Raw genomic sequence first — 10390 nt, forward strand, 5'->3', positions numbered from 1 at the left:
GACATGTTTCAACACTTCGCCCACAGGCTATAATGAGGAATCATGGAAATGATTTGTAATTTCTTGCCTGATTAGGGATGAAAATTGCAGGGATGGTAGCCTCTTCTGAGGGTATGAAGCTTGCCAAGTTTCAAGGAGATAGGTGTAGAGGCTTCTGGGAAAATTCACCTCAAACTGTTCAAAGCAAAACTCCTGACACTTGCTGGCAGCGGCAGCCTCCTCTCATCCGGTGCACAGATCTGGGGGCCCGCACACTTGGGAGTAGTCTGACACAGCCTAGCAGCCCTCCTGGGGGTGCAAGCTCCCAGCTCTGTGCCACAGATGAGAGCAGGCTGCCTCTGCCACCTAGAACTGATGCTGGGCATGGGCTGTGCCCAGTACTGGGGAAGATTGCTGCTGCCACTGGTCCCAGGCGGCAGTGGCAGCCTCATCTCATCTGGTACACAGATTCAGGGGCCCGCACCCCTGGGAGGAGTCCAGCACAACCCAGCAGCCCTCCCAGGGGTGCGGGCTCCTGAATCTGTGTGCCAGATGAGATGAGGCTGCCACTGTTGGTGCTGAAGCCAAGTAAGCCTGGCTTTGAAACTCAAAACATTTTGAAACTGTTGAAACATTTTAAGTGCCCTCATTTCATTTTGAAGTTGTTTCAAAGCCTTTTGTTTTGTTTCAATTTTGCTGTTTTGAGCATGAAATACATTGAAACAGCTTCAAAACAAAACACCCAGTGAAATTTTGCACAGCCCTACCCAACACCTCTGTCACAGTGTATTTATGAAAAGAGGTTAGTGAGTGTGCCTGTTTGTCCTTTACTTCCTGGGAAATATTCCAGCCCTCCTTTTTTTTTTTTTTTTTTTTAACAGGACATCTCTTGAGCCTCCAGCCAACTAAAAAATATTCTTAGAGCAGGGTGTCAACTTCTTGGCAGCTGTATTAATTATATTTGTCCATGTCCCTGTTTACTTAGCCAGTTTTGTAATCAAAACACCCAGAAACTTCATTATAGAAAGAAGAATATAGAAAAAGAAGCAATAAAAACAGGGAGCTCTATACAGTGAGAATTTTTTTTTTTACTTTTGAGTGGATATTCTCTGTTTTCCTACCCTCTTCCTCCCTCTTCATCTGAGCTTAATGCCACCCTCTACCTCTTATGCTTTCCTCACCTCTCTTATATTCACATCTTTCTTTCACTTTCCTTTCCATTTAAACATGTCTCCTCTTAAACTGTACTCCTCCATTAAGACAAAAAAAAGATTGTTCACAACACATAGCAAGCTAGGAAGTTCTGTTTATACTTCTATATCTCCACAATAAACATGACGCCAACAGCTACCATTACTCCTTTCATGGAAATACACTGTCCATCAACATGCCTCCCCATTTTCACCCTGATGATTGTATTAGAGGGAGGCAGTTTGTGCACAGTATCTGAAGGGGGAAGGCATCTTAGCTGCAAAGAAGTTAGGCAGGGTAAGAGAAAATTCCTCATCTACCTCAGCTCATTGTTACAAAGAAACCTCTTTGTAAGGCTTTAAGAAATCTGTACCCAGGTGAAATTGACTGGTGTGTTGGGAAGTGAGTTGAAGCTCAATTCAGTCCTAATAAATTTTCCAGCAGAAGTCCTAGAGTTCGCACCATTTTCATTGTGGGGAAAGAACTTGCCAAACCATTCATACCGCTTCATAGCTCCTTTTATTTTCCTTGATGTTTCTTTCAGGAATATGATGTTCTTCAGGATCTTTAAAATAACTCTGAAAACAAATTTCTTAAGCTCCCCCTGAACCAGGGGCACAGCACTATCATTATGTTGCCCACTAGGGGTGTGCGAAATGGGTTGTATTTAATTTGGATTCAGATTCAGCCCAAATCAGGGACAGCGATTCGATTAATTCATTCCGATCACTGTCCCCGATTCAATTTGGCTGAATCTGAAGATTCAATGCTGATTTGCAGAATCAGCGATTCGGCCATAGACACAGCTTTCAATGTTTTTTCTACATACTTCAAGGTACCAGATGCGGCTTGTGAATGCTGTGATAGTGGGGTGGATGGAGTGTCCCACAGGAGCATGGAGGACCCCCCCCCACATGCTTGGCAGTGAACCTGGAAGTAGATCGGAAGTACTTCCATTCCACTTCTGGGTGTGCTGGGGAGTGCGTGAGGGCCACCCCCCTGTGCTCCTCTAGTTCAGTGATCGGCCATGGGGGGACCCCACGTGCTCCCCCCAGACCCAGGATGCACCAGTAGCCAAGCCGGGAGGGCCTCACCGTGTGGTCCCTGGAAGTGCTTCTGGTCCACTTCCAGGTCTGCTGCTGAATGCCCGGGGAGCCCCCCATTGCTCCTGTGGGACGCTCCATCCACCCCACCATTGCAGCATTCACAAGCCACCTGATACCTTGAGGTATGTAGAAAAAACATTTAGAGCTATATCTATATCCGTATCGCTGAATCTTGCCCAAATCCCTCCGAATCAATTCAGAGGGTTCCAATTCTATTCAGAGAGATTAAAGGGTCTCCTGATTTGATTTAGATTCAGAGATTTGGCCACTGAATTGGGCCGAATTTCCGCTGAATCGAATCAGGGATCAAAGCTCCGCACAGCCCTACTGCCCACATTCACGTCAGCTTTCTTCATGTTTCTGATTCCTAGGCAGGGGCACGATTGTATCTTCAGATTGTAGAAGGTTAACATTATGCCCCGAGCTAACCTCCTGAAAATGTTCCAGCTGCAGGTAAATCAGACTTTAACTGACAAGATTTTGTTAAGGCTCCTGTTTGTAAAAGCAATTGGCACCCTCTAGTGGTTTATTGATACCATTGCTGGTAAGCAATCAGTGGAGGATGTCAAACTCTCTGCCAGACAACAGCATATAAATTTCTGTGGGGAAAGAAAATTACAAGAAAACCATGTGAAAACAGATTTTGTGTCAGAAACAGAAATGATAGAATCACTCTTCAAATTTGTCAAGATGCCCCGTCCATCAAGAATTCTTACCCTTCAACCAACTGAATTACCTTCAGGATTAAAATCAGTTAAAGGAAAATGCACAGCTTTTCTTTGGTTAAAAAAACAAAAACAAACACTCCTCCCCCCACCCTCCCCCCAGCAAAACCATGGATGGATATTTATGAAAATAAGCATGGCAGAATTGCTTTGTGATTGACACTTCTCTTTCTGCAGACAAATCCGTGAACTATTTTGCAAGTCTTTGTTTTTTCTTTTTAATTTTACAATAAGGCACAATTTCAACGACAGGGGTAATCCATTTCACATTTCAGTTTGACTAGATTGACACATAGGAGCAAGAAAGCCTGCCTTACTGGTGTCTGCCCACTCAAGCAGAAGATTATGTAAGCTTCCCCTAAGCACTTGTTCACAGAAAGGGCATGTAAAAACAGCACACATCACACGTCATATTATGAAGGGCAGAAGGGTAGATATTGTTAGACCCTGGGGCCACATGTACTCTCATTCTTTTCCATTTGTCAATGGAGCATTATTACTGACAATATTGAGAATGTCATGGCTGTTACTTTGAAAGCACAGGAACTAGAGAGGTAAAGAGGACTTGAGTTTGTGGAACTGCAGATCTCAAAATCAACATTTCAAAAATATAGGTAGGTGTCAATTTGTTCAATGTCCTTTCCCCACTAGGTATTAGGTGGTTTTCTTTCTAATAGCAATTCATTTCAAGATCTGCTAACATGATTTAATGTACAACATATATTAGAGAAGCAGCTTTGTATGATAGACATGCTAACAGGTTTTTGCCCTATGGACAAGGGACTTTTCCTAATAGCAGCCTGGTAATAGGGAAAGGTGACAATGTATTTTCCACATTCTGTGTGGATTCCTATAGTTCACCCATCACTATGGTATCAGAACATCAAATAAATATGCCACCTGCATAATACAGGTAGGAGACACTGAGGCACAAAAAAATAAGCTTTCTTGTTTAAAGCGCACATAAAATATGTGGCAGGAAGCAAGCTCAGGTCTTCTAAGTTTTAGGTTTGTGTCTTGATCACAGATCACCCTGCAGTTATTTTGTTAAATTATGATTTAATATTAAAGTATTTAGCTGAGAAACAGGAAGGCTATCTTTCACATTGCCTTCATAGGCTCTTCTGTTTTAACTTAATATCATTCCCATCACAGCAATATAATCCCAATGCACTTGAAAGCAACATGCACAAGCAACCCATCTCTTCTATTACTAATAATCTTCTTCCCTGGGGAATATGCCTTGTGTGACCCAGATCTGAAGAACTTCCACAATTATCTTTTACCACAATATTTTTCTGAGGTAAAATACAATTGTAAAATTCTTTGAAGTTTTGTACATTCTCAGTTTGACATCTACACAACCACAAAACAAGATGAAGTTGAAGATTCAGAGCAAACGGTAGCCTTTAGAGCAAAAAAGCAGAAATAAAAAAGTACAAACCCACAATCCTTGGCAACCTTTGATAAAGCCACATCACTGTTTTAATAGCAAATGCATTTGATCATGCTTCATAAATCATTTTTAACTGGAGCAAAAAGGAACCTTTAGTCTCTTCATGGGCTTCCACTAAACTCCATCTGCTTTCAACAGAGCTCTCAGTTTTACTTACAAAAATTCACTTCTGAGCCCCCCTAATGGTAAGAAGTATAGGAGCTCTATTTATGGCTGAAATAAATGTAAAACTTGTCTCTCCCTACTATAGGAAATGGCACTAGAGAACTATAAGAACATCTGTTTGTTAGAACCTATTTACTTAACAAGCTGTTATACCACTACTGGTGGCAGTACTTCTAGCAACATTGGTTAGGTGTGGATGTTACACTTAGATTGACCTCCCCCACAATGGACCCACCCACCCACCTGCAGACCCGCTAGTCCCCACAATTCCCACCAAACCCCCTGGTCTGCTAGCCTCCCTGATCTCACTCACCTTTGTCCTCACCCTAACTTAGATCATGTTCCCAATGTGCCTCTGGTAAAAGTGTGCACAAGCAGCAAACCAATCTGTGCAATTCTGCACACATAACCAGTTCTAATGGTGGAAAATAGTATATTTGGGCCAGTATATTTCTTTCATGTGAGCAGCTGAAATATTATTTCATTGGTGCCAATTGGAAAACAATGTTATCATTCCACTGTAATGATCATTTTATAATTACTCCAGTATTCTTCTGGAAGGGGAGCTGTCATATGTACAATAATGTAGCTTAACCAAGGTCCCTGGGATACTAAGCTTGTGTTCACAATTTGTATACTAGATTAATTCAAATAGGCTGTTGGTTTTAGCCACAACCCCCAGTATTCATGATAATGCCTGCTAATAGTATGTGTTTTCTTTCTAAAGGGTTTTAATTTAATTTTTTTTAGAATATGAATGCTGTTTTTTTTTATTAAGGCATTATAAAGAATTGAAATAGAGTATGGGTGAATGGGCACTTGGAATAGTTTCTAAAGACAAGGAAGGTTATTGCTTGCTACTTTGTAGCAGGTGCATCTACACATGAAGCTACACTGCCGTAGCAATGTGCTGTGGTGATGTAGCATCCACGGGTGTCTACATGTGACCAGCAGCTATGTTGTTAGAGTGATGCACTGCCCCAGAATAGAGCACCCCTATGGTGAAGTAGCTAAAAATAACCATGTGACACATATATGGTGTAGTACAGGATATTACTGTGCCATGATTTATAGGCCTGTGTGAAGTGGCTAGTATTCACTTTGGATTTGGCCGATTCGGGGCCAGTGATTTGATCTGGCGATTTGAATCACTGTTCTGAAGCTGAATTGGCCAAATCTCTGAATCAAACAGGCCCCATCCTCTGCCCACTCTCCCAGCCCTGCCCCCCCCCACCCCCCCCCCCCATGAGCCTTCAGAGGCCCTGGCAGCTGCTGCAGCAGCCAGTGAGTGCAGGTTTCCTTTTTTTTTTTAAAAGAACTGGAAGCTGGGGCCAGGCAGGGCATCCATTGACAGGGCTTGAAGAGCAGGCAGGGGATGGGGGCTCATGGCAGAACCTCCCATGCAGCACAGGGCAGCAGGGATCACACCCCCGCCACACACCCAACAGGAGCCGATGAGTGCTTAGTCTTTTTTTTTTTTTTTTTTTCAAAGCGCCAGGACTCTTGGGCCAGGTGGGGCAACCATTGATGGGGCTGAGAGAGTGGGAGGGGTTCAGGGATGCTCAGGAGGGAGGGAGGATCAGGCAGGGGACAGGGCCTGGTGGGGGTCCCCCACTCCTCCTGTCCCCACCGCTGTCCCCTATTTCCCTATTTATCAGCACAGAGTCTGGGTCCAGATCTCTGCATGGCAAGTGTGGACTGTCCAAATCTCTGAAGCTCTCTGAATCTTTTCTGAATTGATTCGGAGAGCTTTGAATTGATTCGGACTTTTTTATTAGTCTCTCGATTTGAAAGGAAAATGCTCAAGTAAAAACAAACCTAAATTATTTAGAGGCAGAGATAGTAAACTACAGACTAAGGGTCTTGCTGGGTCCTGCAAAAGATCCTGCAACCATCTTTTGTGAGGGATGGTCTGGGTCTATTATATTTCATGGAAACCCCACACAAAAAAGCCATGCTTCTTGCATAAAATAGCGAAGGATCAAGAGTTGTCTGAACCACTTGGTTTGATCATCTGGAAAAATCACCCTGCACTGAAGAGTCAAATGGGGAGAACAGTCTGCTAAGCACTGCTAAAAAGTCTGAGTGAAGGATCCATGCATAAATGATGTTTTGCTACATTAAGCACTGCAGGCCTGATTTTCCTCTCACTAACCCATGCATTTACCCTTTCACTGTCCTGCATTCTGGCATGTAGTACTTCTCTTGCTATAGGGTGGTGTGAGGAAAAAATATAGCTGATTGCAAAGATATTGTCCCCAGACAATTCATTAAGATATTGAAGTAATTATTTCCTACTTCATTGATTAACTGGTTGTTTGAATCTGGCCCACATCCTGTAGCCAATTGCTACACAACACACCTATTTTAAATAATCAAACCTCATAAGATACCAAAAGGCAACTTAAATTTATGAAGTGAAGAGGTGCCCTTTGCCTTAGCCAAACCACTGGAGGATCTCCCAGCAGAGACTTGATTCTCCTGACTGGTTATTCTGACTTGACACACAAGTAGTTTGGTGCAAAGTGGTTACACTACAGTTAAAAATCAGAGCCATAATATTAAGTGTTGATTAAGCAGCGTGCTATATCTAAACTACAGATTGTCACATCATCTGAATATTAAGTTCTCTTATAACTGTGATTAGGAGTTTTCATTTCAACCTGATTCATCCCTTTGAACATATCTGTTCTACTCAAGTTGTTACATTGCACATACTGAGAAATATCTGACCTTGTGAGAAACCAGAGAGAGAAAAAAATCACATGTTCTACTAAGATATCCAAGGTTTTATCTGAGTTTTATGTGATTGGTTTTGATCTTTTTCTGTTAGCAGTGTGGAAAAGTGAAGTACAGGTTATCAGTGAAAAATTCAACACAACGTGGAGTTTAGCTGTAGCCATTTTCTGATCTCCCAGTGGTTTTGCTAAAGAGACATTTAGAGAACATCTTCAGAACATGGGCCTAGGAACAAAAAATCATAATTTTACTGGACACTAAAAACCAGAGCCTAAACACATTGACTTCATGGTTAATTACAATCTGCAGTCAGGGCAGATATGTACCTTATTGTCTAACCAAAGTGAGTGTGTGTATTACTGTACATTCAGATATAGATATAGGTATAGGTATAGATACATCACAACAATCTACCGCTTAAATTTCTCGGCACTTTGCACTCCATAGATGATAACCTCTTTCCTCTTGAATAATCTTGTTTTTCCACTTATCAGCTTATCATTCATATTGCATTTTTCCTTTTTTAGCTAATCCTGATAAAGCCTTTTGGCTTTTTTTGCAGACCTGTTCCATTCCTATAGTAGACTTTTAGAATTTACATATGGAGTTGTACACAGGCTATTGTTCTATTACTTAGCTCAAGCTGTGTTTTCTTCTTTTCCACAGACGAAGAAGGGTATCTTGTGCCCAAAAGTTTATTTAAGATCTCTTCCAACTATGCAGTTGGTCTAATAAAAGATAGCGCCTACAAAAATCCTTCGATCACAAAATAATACATTTTATTTTGAAAAAATATTTTGAAGTGAAGTTAAAATCCTTCATTTTGAAAATTTGAAATATCCCCTTTAATATTATGAAATATTTATTTTGATTTTTTTCAAATTAAGTGTTTTCAAAATAGATACTTTTTAAAAGTTTTGATTAAAAAAACTGCAGCCTTTTGTCACAAATTGTTTTAACAAATATGAATGACTTCAGCTTTAGCTAGTTTGAATGTGGTGAGCTAGATAAATAGGATAAACCACCATGGTACAATAAGTCTGGCCACTTTGTTGCATGGTATTTTAGTGTGCCACATCAATGACTTCCATATCTGCAGTTGATATTGGCTTTGATTTCATTAGGATATGCCACTGGCTTTGTTAGACTGAAGGAATGTATGTGCAATACAGCAGTGAGATTTATTTCTCCTCACAGACCTCATATTCATTTAGCTCTCTTTTCTAGTGATATTTGTACATATGTGTAGAAGAGAACTAGGGAAGTTAGTGATAATTAGGTGGAACATGTGACTATAACCCAAAAACATAAGGGATTAATCACTAGTTATTAGAGTGCAATTAGTGCACATGAATAAACTTCCAGAGTTTTTTGCTCCCGGCATGTCATTTGAATGTGTGCCTGGGAGTTATAAACTCTGGAGCAATAAACTCCAAAGTTTATCGCCTTTTGCATGTGTGTCCAGGATTTCAACACGTTGAGCCAGGTTGGAGCAGCCATGGCTGGAAGGGGGCCCCAGGGATTAGCCTGTCAGCCTGGGGCTGCTCTGACTGTGCTCAGTGTGCTACAGGGGGGCTGCCTGGGGCACAAGTTTGCTTTAACATGGGGCTAGCTAGCAGACAGCCCACATGCTGAAGCACCCTCATGCCCCAGCCAGCCAGGTCAGTGTCTACAGGTACACTGCTGTGCACAAAAAAGCTGCACATCAGGGTAGTACTTGTAACTACCCTGCTGCGGAGTTTATTAGTTTCCTGTGCCCTAATAGGGGTGGACATGTAGATACCGAGGCATTTACTACAGAGCTAATTAGTCAGCTCCTCCATAAACATCTCATGTTGATGTGCCTAGTGAAGATTTTGCAGTTAGTCAAAAAGTGGACATGCCCACATCTAACTATATCACAGCTATGCAAAAATGTCAAAAAGGAGAAGGCTTTTATAAGATCTACTCCAAATGAGACCTATCTTCAGATTCCCTGAAACTTGTATTTTTTGTTCAAAAGACTCAAGCTCTTCCATAAAAATGGAAAGAAAAAGTTCCTCCTCTTAGCCATTAGGTGTCTCTGTTATACTTTGTAAAGCGGAGTCATTGCATTATTTTTTTCTAATTCTCTCCAAAAAGCTGAGGACTATTTTATTCCTCCCTGCCTCCACCATTGTTGGTTCTATTTTAAGGGAATAAGCCCCCACCCACTGTAGTTTTAGAGTGATTTTTTTGTTCGAATAAATTTCTCTCCATATATTAAATATGCCCATGGAGCATAACTGGGAAAGATAGGAACACAGGCACCTTCCCCCCACCCCCCACAACACACACATACATACACACACACACACACACACACACACACACACACACACTGAATGCATGGGAGAATCCCTGCATTCCCTGCTCCCAGCTTCCACCCCATCATGTATACCCCACACATGCAGCAACAGGTAAGATACTTCACTCCCCTGCCTCTCAGTCGCACTCTGTGCTCAGCAACACATTCCCCTCCCCTCCACCCAGCTATGCACCTACCACTATCACAGTCTCTGCTGTCCCTGGCTACCCTAGTGGGGGGGGGGGGGGGGGGAAGCTTTATATTCACTTCTGCCTCCTTGCTGGTGAGCTGCGTGGGGAGCTGGAATTGGATGGGGGACAGCATGAAAGCAGCAGTGGCAGATGGTACCTGCGCCCAGGCTGGCAGGGGAAACCAGGGGGATCAAGCAGGGAGTAGGATTTTGCCTGATACTGCTGCTGTCCCTGGCACGCTGTGGAAGCCAGCTGAAGCAGGACAGGACTGGCTATGGAGTCCTGCAGCACCTGGGTCAGCAGAGACACTGGGGGCTGCAACAGGTGGGGAAGAGGGGGATGGAAGGGGACAGAATGTGCCATGAAGGAAGACACGGGGGATTTCTACCTTTTATTCAGGGAAAAAAAGTCTCTAGCTTAAAAAAGTCACCACTTGCTGATCCCTTGGTGTCCACCAAAAGGAGGGGACATCCAAGCCACTGTGCCCTCTCTGTCTTTGCCCCTGAAGGGAT

This window comes from Alligator sinensis, unplaced genomic scaffold (genome assembly GCF_000455745.1).
Source record: "Alligator sinensis unplaced genomic scaffold, ASM45574v1 scaffold410_1, whole genome shotgun sequence".
Classification (NCBI taxonomy): Eukaryota; Metazoa; Chordata; order Crocodylia; family Alligatoridae; genus Alligator; species Alligator sinensis.